Raw genomic sequence first — 23,228 nt, 5'->3', positions numbered from 1 at the left:
TCTCACAGCCGGTGGCTTGATTTAGTTCAAGCATGGCCCCGGGTGCCAAGGATAGCTCATTGGTCTGAGCATCAGCCTCACACACTAAAAATAGCCTGGTTGATTCAAGCATCAGACCCAGATGGGGGTTGCCAGGTGGATCCCAGTCGGGCCACACGCAAGAGTCTGTCTCACTATCTCCCCTCCTCTCACAATATTAATAAAAAGAAAAAATAGGGTGAGCACAGACCCATCTGACTTGTGCAAATAGGCAAGTCTTTCTGCATAGAAACGGTGGTCACCAGAGTGGAGCAGGGGGGTCCAGATTCCTTCTTCAGACTTTCCGGATTTTCTGAACTTTGTTTTGCAATAACAACAGATTAGTTTTATAACCACAAGAAAACAACACAGCTATTTTGAGGCTGGCCATGGGCACCTCGGGAAGGGGAGTATGTCAGGTTATGATGAGTCACCTGGCAGCTAAGGGGCTTGGTGTCCCAGGGGTCAGGACGGCTCCTGCCTGGGTGGACCAAGCCCTTACCAGGAGTGGAGACTCCAGGCCCATGTCCTCCTCCAGGAGGGGCCCAGACAGAGGGGTGTAGGTAGCAGGGAGGAGGGTGCTGGTCCCTGACAGACATGAGACAGCATTGTCAGAAACCAGTAGCCCACACTTGAAAACACACACACACACACACACACACACACACACACACACACGCGCGCGCGCGCACGCAACACCTCTCCCAGGGAGGGGCGGTGGGCGGGGACAGCAATGGGGGAAAGAACGCAGGCTGCCCTGGAAGGGACGGTTCTGTCCTGTCTTCCAGACAAGGCCCTCGTCTGTGGGGGTCTCTGTGGGGGTCTGCAGCCCCTACACAGCCCCAGGACGATGTGGCCCAGCAGGGACCCAGGGCAGCAGCTGGACCCTGTGAATAACCCAGCTCTTCCCACTGAACGAACCAGCCAGGCTCAGGCGCTGGGGGCCTGACCAGGGTCTTCCTCCTGTTCTGCAAACTCCTGTCTCCGCGCCCTCCCACCTCCCCTCCCCCAACAATGGAAGAAGCCAGCGCGCCGACCTCCCAATCTCCCCCACCCCCCTCGTCTCTCCCCCACCCCCCTCGTCTCTCCCCCACCCCCCTCGTCTCTCCCCACCCCCCTCGTCTCTCCCCCACCCCCCTCGTCTCTCCCCCACCCCCCTCGTCGCCCTGATGGATGGACAGGGCGTGGATAACGACAGGACTCAGGTTTCCGCCAGGCACGGCGCAGACGGGCCGGGAGGCTGGGAAATTCAACCGGCCCCCTCGGGCCATCCATCATTGGAGCCTGGCTCCCTGCCCCCTGCGGGGGGTCAGCCACGCTGCTCCCTGAGCAATCTGAGCCATCTATCAGCCGGGTGGGCCTCAGCGTCACAAGACAGCGTCTCCTCTCTCAAGGGAAGCCCGGGTCAGCCAGGCGCCCAAAGCCCGGGGCGCTCTGCGCCGTGACTCAGACGGGCCCTCGGAAGCTCTCCTAAGCGAGGGCGTAACTGAAGTGCAATAAGGCCTCGGATGTGGGTGTTAAAGGACAAAGAAGCTCTCTCGGAACCACGCGTGGTTTCAACGGGCACTTGGCTCTCTCCGCACGGCCCCGCCCCCGCCCATCCGCTGGCTCGTTCATGGTAAATGAGAGGCAGAGAGTCCTTTGTGCTCCCTGGTCCTCCTTCCGGGCCTGGGGGTGGGGGGCAGCCTCCTTCCTGGCCTGGGGGTGGGGGGCAGCCTCCCTCCTGGCCTGGGGGTGGGGGGCAGCCTCCTTCCCGGCCTGGGGGTGGGGGGCAGCCTCCTTCCCGGCCTGGGGGTGGGGGGCAGCCTCCCTCCTGGCCTGGGGGTGGGGGGCAGCCTCCCTCCTGGCCTGGGGGTGGGGGCGGGGCCTCCAGGTGGGGGATCATGTGACCCGTTCAGGCTGATGGGATGGGAGCTGTCTTCCCAGGTGGAGGTGCTGGCTACCACTCTCAGGTGTCTCTCTTCCCTGGCAAGGGCAGTCACCCTGGAGAGGGGCCTGGGCCCAGAGCCGGCTCTGCGTGTGGGAAATGAGCCTGCGTCTGTGACAGCACCGAGGACGGGTCACTGGCCACCGCAGGGGAACACAGCTCAGACGAACGCCCCGCAGGAGGCTCTCCGGCGGGCAGGGCTGAGGACTAGGGGCAAATCAGAGAGGACGTGGGTCCTGCCCCTGTCGGCCTAGAGGCAGGAAGAAACCTCAGAGCCGCTTCCAAGGTTTCCATGTTGAAAACGAGCGGCTGATTTCTGCGGAAGGAAGGTCAGCCCCAGCTGACCAGCAGCAGGTCCTGACTTGCACCTGCTTGGTCCTGGAGCCCAGGCTGCCAACAGCCTCAGGATGAGACGTTTTAGGGTCTCTCGAATTTCAGGGTGGCCTGGGAGAGCTCAGATGGAGCCCCTGGGCACACGGGACCAGCAGGGGTCAGAGGTGAGAAATCCTGGCATCCCCGTCTGGACATCTGGTGTTTTCTGTAACGTCATTGTCCCCTGAAGGTGCCTACTGAGGTCATTGTCCCCTGAAGGTGCCTGCTGAGGTCAGGACTTTCTCGTGAGCAGAGCGAGCCCGGTCACGAATGCCCGTCTGGTGAGCGCCGTCTGAGGTGGATGCGCTGGCGTGGTGGGGCCGGGCAGGCCTGGGTGACCTTCCTGAGACACTCACCAGGGTTTGTCAAGGGCGGGAAGTCTTTCAAGGAGCAGGTGGGGACACCTCACTCGGCGCCCTGGACCCTAAAATTGTTCTGAAGCCAGGCGGAAAGGCAAGAGAAGTGGACTTTTTTTTTTTTGGTGGCAGAGTATAAGTTCAGGCTCTTATGATTAATATTCTGTCTTCTTCTCAGGGTCCCCAAAAGCCTGGGCCTATCATGGACTTCGAGGGCTCTCTGGTCATACCCACCCCACCGCCCTGGAAGATGCTCAGATCTCCAACTGTATTTCCAGGAAAAGTCAACGCCGGCTTGGCTCCCGAGCACCTGAGACAGGCTGCTCACCTCCTCCGACGGCAGCCAGGGCCACTGTGGGCCTCCGGGAGCGCTCGGTGGCACGTCCCGGAGTTCAGTGGGTGCCCTGACGGGGCGTGGTGTTCACGAGGGCCGGCTGCGCACCGGGCCTGTGTGGGCCCCAGGTGGGAAGCGGGGGGGGGGGGGGGGGGGGCTCTGGCCCTCAGGACACTCCCAGGGGCGTCCTCCTCCGGGCCAGGGGGAGTCCTCACCTCTGTTCTCGAGGGAACATGTCTCAGGGACTCAGCACCCCCACGCTCTGGCATCCAGAGTCCACAGCCGGGGAAGCCACCGCCCCCTCACCTGCCCCTGGAACCCGGGAACAGCCCCCCGGGAGACAGGAGTCCCCGTCCGTCCTGCTCCCCAGACATCAGAGGTCAGCCAGCACCTCACTGGTCTGCCAGGGCCCCCCCCTTCCCGCCCCCATGAGGGCCCCCTAAGGAGCCGGGACGCCTCCGCACGGATAGCATCTTTGTCAGTTTTCAATGTGAAGAATAAAAAGGAAAATCGCAGAGGTGTCAGCTGGCTGGTTAAAAATAGTCCCATCTATTAAAAGGTGAAACCGTGGTGAGAAACTCAGGGGCCGGGGGTGGGGGACCAGCGTCTCCTCTCGTCTCTGCCCCGCCCGCTTTCCGGGAAAACCAGTGCCCCCCAGACTCCGGTGCCCCGACCAGAGCCCTGACCCCCACGGCTGCCTCCAGGCCGTGCAGGCCGGTGGGGTGGATGTCCCCATTGGACCGCGCAGGCCGGTGGGGTGGATGTCCCCGTCAGACCCGGAGGGACGCCGGTCCACCCCTCCGTGCTGTCGTGTGGACACAGATCAGCCAGAACGTCAAGGGCTGGAACGTCCCAGGGAACTGGCGTTGCGAGGGACCGTCTACTGCCTGGAAAAGGAGAGAAGGTGGTTCCGACTCCCTGCCACACACTCGGATCGATCCTGTTAACTGAGCGTCGCCGGTCCATTCTCTCTGTGGAGAACCCTGCCTCTCTCTCAGGCCAGTGTCCACGCCAGCTGCACCATCCCAGAGCGAGTACCAGGACGGCCGTGCTGACAGGGGGAGGGGACCGCCCCCACCCCACCCGACAGCAGAGGCCAGGGGGGGCAGCATGGGTGGGGGCGGGGTGGTGGTGGCTGGGAACAGCTAAGCCCAGATGCCCTGGTCACCATAGTCAAGTGGTTCCATGGGGCCTGGCGGCTGGTCTCACCTTTACCAGACAGGAATCATCACAGTGAGCGTTTCGAACCCTCGCAGGCCCTGGACTGAGCGACGCCCGTGCCCTGCAGCCGGGGAGGCTGGGGAACCAGGTCTGGACGCTGCCGGGGGCCAGCCTGCGTTTGCTGACCGAGTCCTGCGCTGTCCACGCGATCGCTCTGAGCAGCAGCGCCCAGACTCTGAGGGGGCCACACGGGAGAGCGTCACGAAAGCCAGTGCAGGGGGCCACAGACACCCGTGCGGCCCCGATCTCTGTCTCCTCCTCCCCCCTCTCCGGCTCCGGTTTCTCCTGCCGCCCCTGTGCTCAGCCCTCCGCTGGCCCCAGCCCCACCGGCCGGCTGGAGGGGAAGCTGGTGGAAGGACGGCTGGGGAGCCGGCTGCCGGGAGCCTGGGCGTGACGCCCGCCCGGTGCACTTGAGCCGCACTTAGCTGCCAGCTGTTCGGAAACCGGAGGGGGGGATTAAACACGAGCGAGCGGAATGGCTGAGTGGAAGCATCAGCAGCCCCAACGCGGGGACTAATTCAATCTTCTCCTCCTGCTCCGGAGGGAATGCTCTCGATCAAGAGCCGGGCTGCTACACGGAGGCGGAGGGACACGGAGCGCCCCGAGCGGCCCGCCACCTTCACCAGCGACCCTCGTGACCCCTGCGCCGGCCAACAGCGCCCGGCGATGCCCCTCGCGGAGTCAGCGTCCGCTCTGGTAATCGCCCCACTTCCCGGCTACCCTGGAGGGACAGAGAGAGACAAGCCTCGCAGAGGCAGGCAGGCAGGCAGGGGTCTGTGGACTCTCATAGATCACGGGGTACAAGTCTGTTTGTACCCAGGTAAAGCAGGGGTGCAAGCAGGGGCTGAGGGATGTAGCCTGTGCCGGCCTCAGCTCCCCCCTCCACTCTCAGCTCCCGCTCCCCTCATGGGGGCCGAGGAAGGGGGCTGGTCCTCACTCTGTTTCCCCAGCACGCTCACAGTCACAGAGTGCCGGGCCGTGGAGTTCACCTCCCTCCATCTAATCTCTCCGCCTGTCAGCTCAGCCCAGCTGAGTGTGGCCTGCCACATCAGGACATCTTCATTTTGTGTTCAACAATGACTTCATTGGTGTCTTTTCACCCTGACAGCCCAGGACTGGAATCTGAAATCACACTCCTGGGTTCCTCTGTTGGCAAGGTGATTTGGCCACAGAAGGGAACTGTTGGACAGAATCAGGAGGGTCCCTGTGACCTAGCGTAGGGAAAGAGTGCCACATCAAGGTCAGAGGCTGACACTGGGCAAGTCCCTTCTCTTCTGTGACCCCACATGCTTCTCAGTAAATTGATGATGATGGTTATACCCAAGGGCAGCAAAAAGGTATGATGAGACCACCTGGGGGCCCAGTGCAGGCCTGTGGGTCAGTGGACTCAGGGATTCCTGGAGTGTGCCCTGTGGACCAGGAATGTGAGCAAGCCTCCTCTCAGACACTCAGTAAGTCTGCAGAGGCCCTAAGAAACCTCCACACCGGTGGGACTTTGTGTAACCTAACATCTCCCAAGTGCCGTGACCAGAATCATTTATAGGCACTATATGGTATCATCTGGGCTAGGCCAGGTTGTGCCCCAGCAAGAACGTGACATTGTACCAGTCAGGCTAGATTCCAGTAACAACGTGACACTGTATCAGTCAGGCTAGACTACGATAACAGTGTGACATTGTGTCTGTCAGGTTAGACCATAGCAACAACGTGGCATTGTATCAGTTAGGTTAGAACACAAGAACAACATGACACTGTACCAGTCAGGCTAGGCCCCAGTAACAATGTGACACTGTATCAGTCAGGCTAGCCCCAGCAACAACGTGACATTGTGTCAGTCAGGCTAGACCACGATAACAGTGTGACATTGTGTCTGTCAGGTTAGACCATAGCAACAACGTGGCATTGTATCAGTTAGGTTAGAACACAAGAACAACATGACACTGTACCAGTCAGGCTAGGCCCCAGTAACAATGTGACACTGTATCAGTCAGGCTAGCCCCAGCAACAACGTGACACTGTATCAGTCAGGCTAGACTACGATAACAGTGTGACATTGTGTCTGTCAGGTTAGACCATAGCAACAACGTGGCATTGTATCAGTTAGGTTAGAACACAAGAACAACATGACACTGTACCAGTCAGGCTAGGCCCCAGTAACAATGTGACACTGTATCAGTCAGGCTAGCCCCAGCAACAACGTGACATTGTGTCAGTCAGGCTAGACCACGATAACAGTGTGACATTGTGTCAGTCAGGCTAGCCCCAGTAACAACGTGACATTGTGTCAGTCAGGCTAGATCCCAGTAACAACGTAACATTGTATCTGTCAGGTTAAACCCCAGCAACAACATGACATTGTGTCAGTCAGGCTAGACCACGATAACAGTGTGACATTGTGTCTGTCAGGTTAGACCACAGCAACAATGTGACATTGTATCAGGCTAGATCCCAGTAACAACGTGACATTGTGTCAGGCTAGATCCCAGTAACAACGTAACATTGTGTCTGTCAGGTTAGACCACGGCAACAACGTGACATTGTACCAGTCAGGCTAGATCCCAGTAACAACGTGACACTGTATCAGTCAGGCTAGGCCCCAGTAACAACATGACATTGTGTCAGTCAGGGTAGGCCCCGGTAACAACGTGACATTGTGTTCATCAGGCTAGATCCCAGTAACAGTGTGACATTGTATCAGTCAGTGCAGGCCAGGTTTTCCTGTGGTAACAAAGAGTCCCCTAATCCCCGTGGCTTGATAAGTACAAGCCTATCCCTCAGAGGTCCTTGTGCAGCCTGGCTGCAGAGAAGTACTGTCCGTTGGGCCCCAGGGACCCTGGGGATGGAGGCGCCCTTCTTGCTAGCACTTCCTCGGCCATCACAGAAGAGGGTAAGATGGCCCTCTGGCTCTTCAGGGGACTTTCCAGAAGTGACTGCTGCCTCCTAGCCTGGTGTCTCACTGGCCACAGCAAGACACAGAGCCACGCCCACCTGAAGGCAATGGGCGGGGCCTCACCTGTACCCAGAGGGAGCAGAAACCCGTGTGACTGCACAGCTATTAATATCTGAAGACGACCCCAGAAACACACCTTCGGGAAATGCTACGTTTGTTTCTTAATGACTCCAAAAGGGAGACATGTCCTTCTCCGAGATTTAAACCGAGCAACTCGGGGAGCACAATCAGCCAACATGAAAATATATAGTGTTGTTTTCTGTTTTTCCTCAGGCACATTTCTACCCGTTTTCGCACTTTGGACTCACGTATGAAAGCTGTTTCCCAGCCAACCATGACATTTGGGGACTGAGTCACTGTTTCCATTCATTCCAACGTCCCGCAAAAGACAGAAAACATTAAAAAATATATATATTATGGACACTGAGTCTGGCTTGTGTTTCCTGGAAGCAATTTTTTAAATTAATGACTAACATGAAATAAAAATTAGTAAAATAGAAGCCTGTCCTCTCTCCCAGGGAGCAGGAAGAGCGACTCCCTGCCAGTGCTCAGTCTGGGGACATTGGAACTGATCGCTGGGTCGGCCCAACACTGCTGCCATCGGCCACCTCCCCGATGGCCTCCTGTCCCTCCATGTCCTGTGAGTCCGTCAGGGGATCCTCGAGGGATCTCTGCTGCCCTGGCGGTCGCGTGTGGTGTCGGCTTCCCGTCTGTGGAGTGGGAATGGTGGTGCTCACCCGTGTTTCCCTCCTCTGCTCTCTGCTTATGGACACCCTTCCCCCCCTCTGGGCACACACACCGTCCCTGCTGTGGCCATGTCCTCCTCGCCCGGGCCTTGCCGTCCTCTCTGCTCCTTGAATGCAGATCGAACTCCCATCGTGGGACACAGAGAGGCGGGGCCGGAGACCTGGACATCTTGTCACTGAGGCCAGCTACACTGCCTGTCTGAGCACAGAGAGTGACAGCTGCTCCTCACCAGGCGGGCGGGCGGTCACAGACCCCACTGTGGAGGGTGGGCGGGTGCCTGGCAGTGGAGAGAAGACGGGAGAAGCTCGGGCGGGGGCCCCCTCGGGTCTTCCTATCAGTGCAGGGCACACCTCACTTGCTCACTCGGCAAATCCCTGCCGGTTCCTGAGGCCACCTGCCCAGAGCTGCCCAGCCTGTGCTCCTCTGCACCTTCACAGTATCCCAGCGGCACCGGGCGGCCTTCTCGGCCCCACCTGGCTGAACGACAGCCCAGTGGCGCCCTAATGGGGCACATGGATGAGGAGCAACATGGTGTGAGTTCAGGTCCCCGCCCCTTTTCCTTCCAGGCGGGCACCCTCACCTCTCTGAGCCTCAGTTTCTTCGTGCAGAAATGGAGAGAAGTAGGAACCAACCGCCAGGCTTGTCCAGACCTCCCCTCCTGGGCCCACACATGCCCCTCTCCCTGGAGAGAGGTCCCCATCCATTTCCTTCAGAAGGTCTGCCCGGGCCCTGTAATCCGATTCCCACCCCCTCCCCAGCGTGGAGACGGCATCTCCCCGCACCTGCCACGCTGGAGGCTGAGTAAGGGCTGCCCAGGGCCACGTAGGGAGGCCCTGCAGCCACACCCTGCCGAGGCCGCAGCCATTGGTGCAGAAACCCCTGGACTCCCAGGCCTCCTGGTCTACCCACAGCACCAACGGAGTCATCCGACCCCAGTGAAAGGAAGCCGGGGGCCTCGGGACTGCAGGCGGGAGCAGAGCAGGGTGGAGGCAGGCGCCGCGGTCCATAACTCCCCGGCCACTAAATTAATTACCACGGCAGACGCGGGGGCGGGGGGGGGGGGGGGCGCCGCCATCTCCTGGAAACCGGCGCCAGCTTCTACAGCGCTCGGACGTGTTAAAATATCGAACCTATTCAGGAGAAAATGGAAAAAGCCAGACAAGAGGCGCTTCATCCTGGCGCGGGGGCAGGAGGGGTGGTGGCAGGGACCTGTCAGGGGAGGACAGATACATTCCGCCGGCCGAGGGCGGCCCAAGATTAATGACGCGAAGGTCTGGAGAAGGGCGGCCTCCAACCGCTGGCCTGCGCAGAGCCCGGTGAAATACGATGTGCTGTGATCCGCGCACTGACCGTGTACATGCGCGTCCTGACAGGGCTCTTACACGTGTCTGGGCCCCCGTGCAGAAAGCCCGGAGAGCCCAGCAGAGAGGGGCATTCATCATCCTAGGGGAGGGCTCTTCTGCGCAGCCCTGGGTAGCCGCCGCCGTCTGCCCGGGGCGAACATGGCTCGCTTCCCGGTAACGGGTCTGAATGCCGGGCCTTCGGGGGTGAGCAGGATGTCTGGCCTCGGAATCAGAACCAGGGATGTCTGTCTGTCTGGCCTCAGAGTCAGAACCAGGGATGTCTGTCTGGCCTCGGAGCCAGGACCAGGGATGTCTGTCTGGCCTCGGAGTCAGGACCAGGGATGTCTGTCTGTCTGGCCTCGGAGTCAGAACCAGGGATGTCTGTCTGGCCTCGGAGCCAGAACCAGGGATGTCTGTCTGTCTGGCCTCGGAGCCAGAACCAGGGATGTCTGTCTGTCTGGCCTCGGAGTCAGGACCAGGGATGTCTGTCTGTCTGGCCTCGGAGTCAGGACCAGGGATGTCTGTCTGGCCTCGGAGCCAGAACCAGGGATGTCTGTCTGGCCTCGGAGCCAGAACCAGGGATGTCTGTCTGTCTGGCCTCGGAGTCAGGACCAGGGATGTCTGTCTGGCCTCGGAGTCAGGACCAGGGATGTCTGTCTGGCCTCGGAATCAGAACCAGGGATGTCTGTCTGTCTGGCCTCGGAGCCAGGACCAGGGATGTCTGTCTGTCTGGCCTCGGAGCCAGAACCAGGGATGTCTGTCTGGCCTCGGAGTCAGGACCAGGGATGTCTGTCTGGCCTCGGAGTCAGGACCAGGGATGTCTGTCTGGCCTCGGAGTCAGGACCAGGGATGTCTGTCTGTCTGGCCTCGGAGCCAGAACCAGGGATGTCTGTCTGTCTGGCCTCGGAGTCAGGACCAGGGATGTCTGTCTGGCCTCGGAGTCAGGACCAGGGATGTCTGTCTGTCTGGCCTCGGAGCCAGGACCAGGGATGTCTGTCTGTCTGGCCTCGGAGCCAGGACCAGGGATGTCTGTCTGTCTGGCCTCGGAGCCAGAACCAGGGATGTCTGTCTGTCTGGCCTCGGAGTCAGAACCAGGGATGTCTGTCTGTCTGGCCTCGGAGCCAGAACCAGGGATGTCTGTCTGTCTGGCCTCGGAGCCAGAACCAGGGATGTCTGTCTGTCTGGCCTCGGAGCCAGAACCAGGGATGTCTGTCTGTCTGGCCTCGGAGCCAGAACCAGGGATGTCTGTCTGTCTGGCCTCGGAGTCAGGACCAGGGATGTCTGTCTGTCTGGCCTCGGAGTCAGGACCAGGGATGTCTGTCTGTCTGGCCTCGGAGCCAGGACCAGGGATGTCTGTCTGTCTGGCCTCGGAGTCAGGACCAGGGATGTCTGTCTGTCTGGCCTCGGAGTCAGGACCAGGGATGTCTGTCTGTCTGGCCTCGGAGCCAGAACCAGGGATGTCTGTCTGGCCTCGGAGTCAGGACCAGGGATGTCTGTCTGTCTGGCCTCAGAGTCAGAACCAGGGATGTCTGTCTGTCTGGCCTCGGAGCCAGAACCAGGGATGTCTGTCTGTCTGGCCTCGGAGTCAGGACCAGGGATGTCTGTCTGTCTGGCCTCGGAGTCAGGACCAGGGATGTCTGTCTGTCTGGCCTCGGAGTCAGGACCAGGGATGTCTGTCTGGCCTCGGAGTCAGAACCAGGGATGTCTGTCTGTCTGGCCTCGGAGTCAGAACCAGGGATGTCTGTCTGTCTGGCCTCGGAGTCAGAACCAGGGATGTCTGTCTGTCTGGCCTCGGAGCCAGGACCAGGGATGTCTGTCTGTCTGGCCTCGGAGCCAGGACCAGGGATGTCTGTCTGTCTGGCCTCGGAGCCAGGACCAGGGATGTCTGTCTGTCTGGCCTCGGAGTCAGGACCAGGGATGTCTGTCTGTCTGGCCTCGGAGCCAGAACCAGGGATGTCTGTCTGGCCTCGGAGCCAGAACCAGGGATGTCTGTCTGTCTGGCCTCGGAGCCAGGACCAGGGATGTCTGTCTGGCCTCGGAGCCAGAACCAGGGATGTCTGTCTGTCTGGCCTCGGAGTCAGGACCAGGGATGTCTGTCTGTCTGGCCTCGGAGTCAGGACCAGGGATGTCTGTCTGTCTGGCCTCGGAGCCAGAACCAGGGATGTCTGTCTGGCCTCGGAGTCAGGACCAGGGATGTCTGTCTGTCTGGCCTCAGAGTCAGAACCAGGGATGTCTGTCTGTCTGGCCTCGGAGCCAGAACCAGGGATGTCTGTCTGTCTGGCCTCGGAGTCAGGACCAGGGATGTCTGTCTGTCTGGCCTCGGAGTCAGGACCAGGGATGTCTGTCTGTCTGGCCTCGGAGTCAGGACCAGGGATGTCTGTCTGGCCTCGGAGTCAGAACCAGGGATGTCTGTCTGTCTGGCCTCGGAGTCAGGACCAGGGATGTCTGTCTGTCTGGCCTCGGAGTCAGGACCAGGGATGTCTGTCTGTCTGGCCTCGGAGTCAGGACCAGGGATGTCTGTCTGTCTGGCCTCGGAGCCAGAACCAGGGATGTCTGTCTGTCTGGCCTCGGAGCCAGAACCAGGGATGTCTGTCTGTCTGGCCTCGGAGTCAGGACCAGGGATGTCTGTCTGGCCTCGGAGTCAGAACCAGGGATGTCTGTCTGGCCTCGGAGTCAGGACCAGGGATGTCTGTCTGTCTGGCCTCGGAGTCAGGACCAGGGATGTCTGTCTGGCCTCGGAGTCAGAACCAGGGATGTCTGTCTGGCCTCGGAGTCAGGACCAGGGATGTCTGTCTGGCCTCGGAGTCAGGACCAGGGATGTCTGTCTGGCCTCGGAGTCAGAACCAGGGATGTCTGTCTGGCCTCGGAGCCAGGACCAGGGATGTCTGTCTGGCCTCGGAATCAGAACCAGGGATGTCTGTCTGTCTGGCCTCGGAGCCAGGACCAGGGATGTCTGTCTGTCTGGCCTCGGAGCCAGAACCAGGGATGTCTGTCTGGCCTCGGAGCCAGAACCAGGGATGTCTGTCTGTCTGGCCTCGGAGCCAGAACCAGGGATGTCTGTCTGGCCTCGGAGTCAGAACCAGGGATGTCTGTCTGGCCTCGGAGTCAGAACCAGGGATGTCTGTCTGTCTGGCCTCGGAGCCAGAACCAGGGATGTCTGTCTGGCCTCGGAGTCAGAACCAGGGATGTCTGTCTGGCCTCGGAGTCAGAACCAGGGATGTCTGTCTGTCTGGCCTCGGAGCCAGAACCAGGGATGTCTGTCTGTCTGGCCTCGGAGTCAGAACCAGGGATGTCTGTCTGTCTGGCCTCGGAGTCAGAACCAGGGATGTCTGTCTGTCTGGCCTCGGAGTCAGGACCAGGGATGTCTGTCTGTCTGGCCTCGGAGCCAGGACCAGGGATGTCTGTCTGTCTGGCCTCGGAGCCAGAACCAGGGATGTCTGTCTGGCCTCAGAGTCAGAACCAGGGATGTCTGTCTGTCTGGCCTCGGAGTCAGGACCAGGGATGTCTGTCTGTCTGGCCTCGGAGTCAGGACCAGGGATGTCTGTCTGTCTGGCCTCGGAGTCAGAACCAGGGATGTCTGTCTGGCCTCGGAGCCAGGACCAGGGATGTCTGTCTGGCCTCAGAGTCAGAACCAGGGATGTCTGTCTGGCCTCGGAGCCAGAACCAGGGATGTCTGTCTGGCCTCGGAGTCAGGACCAGGGATGTCTGTCTGGCCTCGGAGTCAGAACCAGGGATGTCTGTCTGTCTGGCCTCGGAGTCAGAACCAGGGATGTCTGTCTGTCTGGCCTCGGAGCCAGGACCAGGGATGTCTGTCTGGCCTCAGAGTCAGAACCAGGGATGTCTGTCTGGCCTCGGAGCCAGGACCAGGGATGTCTGTCTGTCTGGCCTCGGAGCCAGAACCAGGGATGTCTGTCTGGCCTCGGAGCCAGGACCAGGGATGTCTGTCTGTCTGGCCTCGGAGTCAGGACCAGGGATGTCTGTCTGGCCTCGGAGTCAGGACCAGGGATGTCTGTCTGGCCTCGGAGTCAGAACCAGGGATGTCTGTCTGTCTGGCCTCGGAGTCAGAACCAGGGATGTCTGTCTGTCTGGCCTCGGAGCCAGAACCAGGGATGTCTGTCTGGCCTCAGAGTCAGAACCAGGGATGTCTGTCTGGCCTCGGAGCCAGGACCAGGGATGTCTGTCTGTCTGGCCTCGGAGCCAGAACCAGGGATGTCTGTCTGGCCTCGGAGCCAGGACCAGGGATGTCTGTCTGTCTGGCCTCGGAGTCAGGACCAGGGATGTCTGTCTGTCTGGCCTCGGAGCCAGAACCAGGGATGTCTGTCTGGCCTCAGAGTCAGGACCAGGGATGTCTGTCTGGCCTCGGAGTCAGGACCAGGGATGTCTGTCTGTCTGGCCTCGGAGCCAGGACCAGGGATGTCTGTCTGTCTGGCCTCGGAGCCAGGACCAGGGATGTCTGTCTGGCCTCGGAGCCAGGACCAGGGATGTCTGTCTGTCTGGCCTCGGAGTCAGAACCAGGGATGTCTGTCTGTCTGGCCTCGGAGCCAGAACCAGGGATGTCTGTCTGGCCTCGGAGCCAGGACCAGGGATGTCTGTCTGGCCTCGGAGTCAGGACCAGGGATGTCTGTCTGTCTGGCCTCGGAATCAGAACCAGGGATGTCTGTCTGGCCTCGGAGTCAGAACCAGGGATGTCTGTCTGGCCTCGGAGCCAGGACCAGGGATGTCTGTCTGTCTGGCCTCGGAGCCAGAACCAGGGATGTCTGTCTGTCTGGCCTCGGAGCCAGAACCAGGGATGTCTGTCTGGCCTCGGAGTCAGAACCAGGGATGTCTGTCTGTCTGGCCTCGGAGTCAGAACCAGGGATGTCTGTCTGTCTGGCCTCGGAGTCAGGACCAGGGATGTCTGTCTGTCTGGCCTCGGAGCCAGAACCAGGGATGTCTGTCTGGCCTCGGAGCCAGGACCAGGGATGTCTGTCTGGCCTCGGAATCAGAACCAGGGATGTCTGTCTGTCTGGCCTCGGAGTCAGGACCAGGGATGTCTGTCTGTCTGGCCTCGGAGTCAGAACCAGGGATGTCTGTCTGTCTGGCCTCGGAGCCAGAACCAGGGATGTCTGTCTGGCCTCGGAGCCAGGACCAGGGATGTCTGTCTGTCTGGCCTCGGAGCCAGGACCAGGGATGTCTGTCTGTCTGGCCTCGGAGTCAGGACCAGGGATGTCTGTCTGTCTGGCCTCGGAGCCAGAACCAGGGATGTCTGTCTGTCTGGCCTCGGAGTCAGGACCAGGGATGTCTGTCTGTCTGGCCTCGGAGCCAGAACCAGGGATGTCTGTCTGGCCTCGGAGTCAGAACCAGGGATGTCTGTCTGTCTGGCCTCGGAATCAGAACCAGGGATGTCTGTCTGTCTGGCCTCGGAGCCAGGACCAGGGATGTCTGTCTGTCTGGCCTCGGAGCCAGAACCAGGGATGTCTGTCTGGCCTCGGAGCCAGAACCAGGGATGTCTGTCTGTCTGGCCTCGGAGCCAGGACCAGGGATGTCTGTCTGTCTGGCCTCGGAGCCAGGACCAGGGATGTCTGTCTGTCTGGCCTCGGAGCCAGAACCAGGGATGTCTGTCTGGCCTCGGAGCCAGGACCAGGGATGTCTGTCTGTCTGGCCTCGGAGTCAGAACCAGGGATGTCTGTCTGGCCTCAGAGCCAGGACCAGGGATGTCTGTCTGGCCTCGGAGCCAGGACCAGGGATGTCTGTGGGCCCCCGGTGGTGAGGGAGCTGGAGGGGGAGCTGAATCACCCCGAGCGGTCGTTAGCATGGCCGGGGGTTCGCAAGCTTCTTCAGCCCGTCTTCCGGCGTGTTCTGTGGATAAGAGCAAGAGGCAGCTGTTGAGAGCTGTTTGGGGGGGGCAGAGATGAGCAGCCCCCAGGCTTCCGATCGCCCGGTCCTGAGCAACAGAGACAGGAGTTGTGACCGGTCTCCCTGAATGATCAGCCTTTCCTGGGGGGCCTCTGGGAAAGCGGGGTGCATCCCGAGTGAGGGAGACGGGCCGGTGGCCAGAACCAAGGGTGCGGTACCTGACAGGTGGGCCGTCACTCCCCGCGCGGCGCCCACGGCAGGCGTCACAAAGGAGTCTGACACTGCTTCCTGCTGAGTCCAGCCAGGACGGCAGGACCCGTCACGCCGCTCTGTGGTGGCCAGCGACAGAGCCGACTCGGACCACATAACCTGACACAGTCGGCAACGGATCTGCTGGGCGGGACGTGAGCCGTTCACAGCGTCCGAGGAGCACTGGAGAGCCGGGCTCAGAAAGGGCAGGAACTGGGGCAGCTCCAGGGACCTCGGGAGCAGGGACCCCTCTCCCAGACTCTCCAGTGGAGGGGTTCTCACTGCTGCAGCCTCCTCTCCGGCCATCACTGACCTTAGTGTCTGTCTACTCCTGTCCATTCTGGGGAGCGGGAATGGGGTCAGCCTTGCTTGGACCATGTACTCCCCCTGGCTGGGCAAGGGCAGCATCTTGACCAACAGACCCAGTCAGATGGGTTCCAGAGGGAAGTAGCGGTCCGAGGACACGGTCACCAGCCTCTGCCTGGCCCTGGACATTGAGCAAAGCCCCTGTGCCCTCCTGTCCTAGGTGAGAGCTCCGGCTGTCCACACTGGCAGTGTCGGGAACCGCGTGATTGACAGGCACTGGCAGGTCTGACTGGGAACCGGATGAAGGGGTGTGGGCAACCGTGAGGCAGAAACCCCGGCTGGCAGAGCGGGCACCGCAGGCTAATTGCTGCAGGTAGTCCAGCCTGGGGCTCGGACCTTGGCCTTGGGCGCCTTGCATTTGCCCACCGAGTCGGGGAGCCTTTGAGAGCCAGGGCTACGCTCCCACAGGACCCAGCACAGCCCTCCCCGCGCCTCCTCCCGCGAGGACAGGAAGGTGCTCCTCTCCCCGTGGCCCGGGGGAGGGCTCTACACTTCCAACGCGAAGGCCACACGAACGGTTGAAGGAAATGCCAACACCTGAGCGTAACACGATGGTTTCCTTCAGTGACAACTGCGCGGAAACCAAGATCTTGACATTGTTTCTGCAGCTGCTAATGACATTTACCTTTGATGTTCGTATGTACAATGTACGAATATACTAGTCACAGTGTAGAGTTGTTGCAGTGGTAACAAATGTAACACACTGGTGCTCCACGTTACTAGGGGACAGGGCAGGGACACTGCTCTGTGTGATGCTGTCATGGTGGGTTTGGGACATCAGGTATTTGTCCAGACCCACTGGCTGTACAGTGACCCCCTCGTGTCAGCTCTGGCCTCGGGGTGATCATGACACGTCCCCCTGTGTAGGTCCATCATGGTAAGAGGCGCGCCACTCTGGTGGGGATGTGGGTCACGGGGGAGGCTGTGCATGTGTGGGCAGGCAGGGAGTCTAGGGGAAGCCTCTGTATCTTCCGCTCAATTTTGCTCTGAATTAAAACTTTTCTTAAAAAAATAAATAAGGTCTAATTTTTTTTTAAGTGGGAAAAAATTCCAGGAAAGCAAACTCTTTTTAAAAATAACAATAATAATACTCAACCAAGAGGGAAACCGTAGGTAGAGAGGTGTTTGGGAACTCTACTATCTGCTCCATTTTTCTATATACCTAAAACTTCTCTAAAAAAAAAAAAAAAATCTATTAGTTGAAAGGTGGGTGGGGGCGGGGGAGGCAGTTCAGAGCCTGGGTTGCTTTGGGCCCCAACCAGACCGCGAACGGCTCCGAAGCAGCAGGTCTGACCGGTGTCCTATGAAAACAGCAAGTTCCGTTATTAGACCTTCACTCTTAAACTGCTCTGATTTTTAATTTTAAATCATTTTGCTTAATTTGAAAGAAGGGAGGAGACCGTGGTCCCACAGAGGGGGCTGCGATCGCGAATTTGGCGGGAGGCCCGCGGTGCGTGCCGGGACAATGGCACCACGGAGGAGTGTCTCACTAAGCAAGGCAGAGATCCTCTCCGTGGGTTTCAGCGCTGTGCCCTGTGGGGATTCCTCTGGGGCATCAATCTGTCAATCAAAGCTTTTGGGATCCCTCCGCGTTGATGAGTTGACTCTGGTTCACACGGCGCTGCTGCTGCTGCCGCCGCCGCGGAATGCTCCGGTGCGCCAACGCCCGCCCCGGTGCGCCAACGCCCGCCCCGGTGCGCCAACGCCCGCCCCGGTGCGCCAACGTCCGCACCGTCTCCCTCCTCCGCTCGGTGCGCAGAGCAAGTGCAGAGCGGAGAAATCGGCGCAGGCGCTGGGACGGGGGTGCCCCGGGTCCCAAGCCTGCGCGTGCACCCACACACGTACACACCCTTTGAGTGACGCCCGTGGGAGTTTGCCAGGCCGGGTATGACGGGAGCGGCTGTGGGAAGCTCGTGTCCCACTGGAGAGCAAGCGAGCGAGCAAGCGAGCACTCAGCCGGGCCGCGCTGCGTGCGTTCCTCGTGGGCTTTGGGCGCCCTTGTATCTTCCATAGAAAAAGTAGGCCAGCCGGCTTTTTAAAGCCTGTAATGCGCTTACAAAACGTGAAACCGCGTTGGAGCCAAGCCCCAGGCACACGTGACGCCGCGGCAGCATCTGGTGGTTACACATCAGTGTCAGCTGTAATCAGCTCGGCTCACAAGCACGCTGCAGATGGGGGCGGGGAGCCCCCTTCCCATGGGGCCTGCGGGGCGGGCGGGGGAGCCACGCCCTCAGGAGGGCACCGGTCAGTCCTGGGACGCTGGCACAGCAGGGCAGAGGCCTCCACCCGCCCCATTGACCCCGGTCCAGATGCTCTCACCCGGGTCAGACGGTGAGGCAGGGACGGTGGCCTGATTCGCTGTAGGAAGAGATGCCAGCCAGCCCCGTCATCCCTCCCTGGCCTGTGCCAGGGCCACCACCCTGGTCCCTGTAGCACAGGGCCTGCTCAGTTGCCTTAGGAGTCGGGGAGGAGCAGAGCTGCCCCTTGTCCCTTTCTGTCCCTGCCTGGTTTCTTCCCTCCAACCCCATCAACCTTCCTCCCAGGTGCCCCTCCCCCTGCCCCATCCTCAGCTCACTAAGGCCTTCCAAGGACGAAGATTATTATTATTATGATTGATTGATTGATTGATTGATTTTTAGAGAGACAGAGAAAAGAAGGGAGGGAGGGGAGGAGGGGGAGGGGGATGGAAGCATTCATTTGTTTTCCACTTAGTTACTTATTTGCACAATCATTGGTCGCTTCCCTTATATGCCCTGACTGGGGATGGAACAGGAGCCCACAACCTTGATGTTTCAGGACGACATTCCAACCAACTGGGCTAACTGGCAGGGCCCCAAGGACGACACTTCGGCAGGTGCCTTGTTGAAGCTGTTGGGGTGCGTTTGGAGGAGCAGGGCCCCTGAGGACACCGGCAAGGCTCTGGTAAGGAGAGGGGCATGAGCGAGCAGGAGACTGTCCCCCCGGTGTTCGTTTCCATGTGACATTACATATGCGCCAGCTTAACGCACTCATGTCAGAGCAGATAAACGTACTTCGAAACAACACCCCCCCCAGTGTCACTCCACCACCCCCAGTGTCACTCTACACCCCCATCTCGCCCTGCCCAGTGGCTCCACGCCTGGGGGCGCCCACAGTCTCACATCTTCCTGATTCATTGTCCTGCCTTCCGTGTGGCATATTCATGTTCCATCAAAAAGTATTTCATCACTTATTCTTGAAGGTCTTATTTCATCTTTATTCAAGAATGTGTAATCCTGAGAAAAAATAATTACCTCTGAGATCAACAGTGAAGCTCTGACCTGAATTCACAGAATCGTGAGATCTCAAAACCAGAAAGGGAAGGTGGGGCTCCCTCTCGTTTCAAAGGTGGGGGAAACTGAGGCCTGGAAGAAAGGAAGGAAGGACTGTGGCTTACCTAACAGGTCAGGGAGACTGTGCCAGAGCCCAGGCCTGGCACTTTGTTCTCCCGGCACCCATCCCAGAATCCTCAAACACCAGGTGCAGGGGGGGAGACAGAGGTTTTCACGTTGGTCATCTCATAAGAGAGCAAGCTCCCGGACCTGGAGGTGATTCAGCAGACCAGACAACCACCACTCAGAGGTGCTGAACACTTTAGTAGCATCATCCTCAGCTGGACGGGTTTGTCACCATGCTACAAATGAGGAAACTGAGGCACAGAGCATTTTGAAAACTCGCCAAGGCTGCACAGGAAGTGAGTGAGCTGTTAGGACCTGCACCCAAGTTCACCGGTGCCCACGTTTGTTCTGTCCAGCAGGATGCTACCCTGCCACAGGCTGGCTACTGCCCTGGGCAGTGGGAGTCCATGCGGCTCTAAGAGCCTGCAGAATACACAAACATGTCACCCTGGCTCTTCAGTGTAGCCACAAAGGACCGTTGTACGAGTAGTATCATCTATTGTCCCAGGACCTAAACACGGTGCAGATGTGTCGATCCTGACAAGGAGCGCCGGGGGGTTCTGGAGGGTGTGGGCGCTGTCTCCATCCACCCAGCACGTAGCTTTCCGCGCATGTGGAATGACAGAGGCATCTCCTTTGGATACAGGCTCTGGCTCTGACCTCGGTTTCCCCACCAGGAATGGTCGTCGTGAGCCCGCAGATCTCTGGGGCCTCAGCCCCCTGCCTGCTGGTTCCCCACGCGGAAAACATGGCCGCCCCGTGGACCACCTCCCCAGGGACATCGCTGGGTTTCAGAAGCTGGGCGGCTGAACGTGCCTCTCCTGAGAAGCCGCCCCAGGGAGGTAAGTCCAAACAGCCCAGGCAGTGTGAGCCCTGGCCCCCTGTCCGCACCTCAGTGTCTCCCACCCTCCTCTGTGGTTGTTGCTTCTTGGGGGCTGCAGACCCCTTTCAGAAGCTGTTGAAACTGGTCCCTGACCCCCAAAACAGCAGACACACACACACACACACAGTCTGCCTGATCCCAGCCGATGCCAGACCCTGCATTGGCTGGGCCCTCCCGGAAACCCCATTTACAGACCGGGGTGGGGGTGGGTGGCTGCACCAGCCGGTGGGTACCCAGCGGGAGGCAGTGGGGGTGCTATGATCACAGCCTGCGTGGAGGAGGGCGTGGGCAGAGGTGCTGGGAGTACGGCTCCCAGATGGATTGCCTGACACGCTCTTAACCCTGCACCTCAGAGAAGCAACAAGGCATTTTGTTAGTGTGAGTCCCCTCGAAGTTGCCTGAGACATACTGGTACTGTTGTGTTGACATTCAGACTTCCCGGGGCACCCCCTGTTGTGTTATTTTGTTTTCTTGCTAAATCTGGCAGCCCTGGGAGGGAGGGAGGGAGGGAGGGAGAGCGTGTGTGGGTGGTCGTGGGGGCTGGGTAACATTTTAATGTTATCTAAACACCAAGCCTGGTTTTCCCGTGACATTTCTCAACCAAGATAAACAAACACTAGAACTGGACACATTTAAACCTACACAGAGACAACAAGGGGCCGATGGCCGTTCCAGGGGCCCAGAAAGCTTCCGGAACGCTGGGTTCCGAGGGGCAAAGTGCCTGTGCGTTCTGCGCAACCGGCTCTCGGCAGGACCTTGGGCTTTTGCGAAAGCCTGTTCTCCACAGACGCCACCCTGCGGCCGGGGGCCACCTGCCCACAGGAACACCTCGCTTCCTGGTACGACCCCGGGACACGCTGGTCGACCGGCCGTGTCTGGAGAGCAAATCCAGAAACATGGCGAGCAAGCCAGACGTCTGCGTGGCCGTCCTACGTGCAGCCCTCAGCCTCCCTCCCCGCCCTACGCCAACCACCCCAGACGCCGGGCTGGAAAGGGGGATGGCGGCTGACGGCCGTGAACGCCTTCTCTCTGGGGAGTGAGGGCCTGCCTGGGAGGTCTTCACATTTTGACTCTTCTCTGACCGTACTTATTTACTTATTTACTTATTTACTTATTTACTTATTTATTTGGACAGAGACAGAGAGAGGGACAGACAGGAAGGGAGAGAGATGAGAAGCATCAATTCTTTGTTGTGGCACTTTAGTTGTTCATCGATTGCTTTCTCATATGTGCCTTGACCAGGGGGCTACAGCAGAGCAAGTGACCCCTTGCTCAAGCCAGCAACCTCGGGGTTTTGAACCTGGATCCTCCACGTCCCAGTCCGATGCTCTATCCACCGCGCTAACACCTGGTCAGGCTCTCTGACCAGACGGACCTTTGAGCACTCAACCACGAGCCTGAGTTTCCTGACCCGTCCACACTTCTGTCCTGCACTCAGCCTCCTCCCATCTTCCTCCTCCTCCGGCCTCATCGCCTGAGCTTCTGGGGGTGGCCAGGAGTGACCACCTGGACGTGGGGGGGATGGGTCCAGGCCGTCAGATCCAGCTGTGAGGAAGGCTGCGGGGGACCACTCTGCCCAGAGTCCAGCTGCAGGGAGAGGTGGACAGCCGGGGGACATGCTGGAAACCCAGCTTGGGGACCACCACGGTGAGCATCGCCCGCTGTCCCCGAGGGTGCCAACCAGCCGCCCCACCCCCACCCCAAATGTCGCCCAGCCCTCGGCTCGTACCTGCAGCCGGGGGACAGGAAAATCCAGGTGGCGAAAACTGCCTCCTGGGGGCCCTCCTGCTGGGCGCTCACTCGGTCAGGCTCTGGTCCTTGTCCGCTGGCCTCCCTGTGGGAACCCGCGGTCACAGGTCAGCCCATCACCTGCTATAAAACACTCAAGGGGCTTCTCGACGGGAGGATGCTGCCGTGACCTGGAGGGTCCGGGGCACATGATACGAAATAAAGTATCGCATAAGGTCATGGCTGCGACGGCCTGGCACGGACAGCTGGGCGGTGACACTGCCCTCAGCCACGGGGGGCAGCTGGGCAAGAGGAGGACCAGCCACCGCAGCCCAGCCAAGGGCTGCCCCCACGTCGTCCCCCCCCCCCCGTCTCCATTCTGCCACCAACCTTTAGAATCCAAGGCCAAGCGCAGCCTTCGGGGAATGTTTCTTGTTTCGAAGGGGGATTTATTTCATTTAAGACCAAAGTGCGTTTGGTGCCACTTACGCTGGTACTGGTTGTGCTCCTGCCGTGACCCCGAGTGGCTGGGACTTGGGGGCCGGGGGTGGGAGTGGCTCTGGGGTTCACACGCCTCCCGGTGCTGGGGACGCCGGGTCTTTGACTCACAGTCTGGCTGGAAAAGCTCCCCAGCCGGTGCCGATGGATTCAGGAAGGTCTGACTCCAGGCTCAAAGGACCCAGGTCTCAGGGAGAACAGTCGGAGAAAGAGGGCGAGTTTGTCACGTGTTCCCCGTGCTCAGAGTTTTCTCTCGTTCTGGGGCCGCTGGTCAGTGGCCAGCCTGCGGTGGCCGGGCTGTGGTGGGCGGGCTGCAGCCGCCTGCCACCCCCCGGGTCCAGAGAACACTGAGGGCCACCGAATCCTTGCCGGGACACACTGGGGACCGGGACTTGTTACGGAGAGATTTACAAATGCCCAGTGCCCGGCTGCACCTCACCTGACTCATCCGTGTGAGTTTCCGTGCCCGGGGAGATTCTGGCGTTCCAGGCGGCTCAGCCTGAGCACCCCCATCCACACTCTGTCTCCTAGGGTCCCAGAGCAAGGGCTGGAGGGTGCCAGGGCCCCTGTCCACACTCTGTCTCCTAGGGTCCCAGAGCAAGGGCTGGAGGGTGCCAGGGCCCCAACACTGTGGCCAGGGCCCCACAGCTGACTTCCCCTCCTCCAGAACAGGGCGGTGCACCAGAGGCCAAAACACAATCTTCATGAGCACCGGGAGCCCTCGCCTTAATGGATGGGAGGCATTTTTGTAGCGATAAAAATAGATTTAATAAACCAGATAGCAAAATTATGTGTTGTTTTGTTTTTTTTTAAGAAAAAATGATGCTCCTTGTGAGATAACTGGGGTCATGTATTAAAAATAAATTAGAGGCCCTGGCTGGTTGGCTCAGTGGTAGAGCGTCGGCCTGGCATGCGGAAGTCCCGGGTTTAATTCCCGGCCAGGGCACACAGGAGAAGCGCCCATCTGCTTCTCCACCCCTCCCCC

This window comes from Saccopteryx bilineata, chromosome 2 (genome assembly GCF_036850765.1).
Source record: "Saccopteryx bilineata isolate mSacBil1 chromosome 2, mSacBil1_pri_phased_curated, whole genome shotgun sequence".
Taxonomy (NCBI): domain Eukaryota; kingdom Metazoa; phylum Chordata; class Mammalia; order Chiroptera; family Emballonuridae; genus Saccopteryx; species Saccopteryx bilineata.
Note: the sequence above shows the minus strand (reverse complement) of the source record.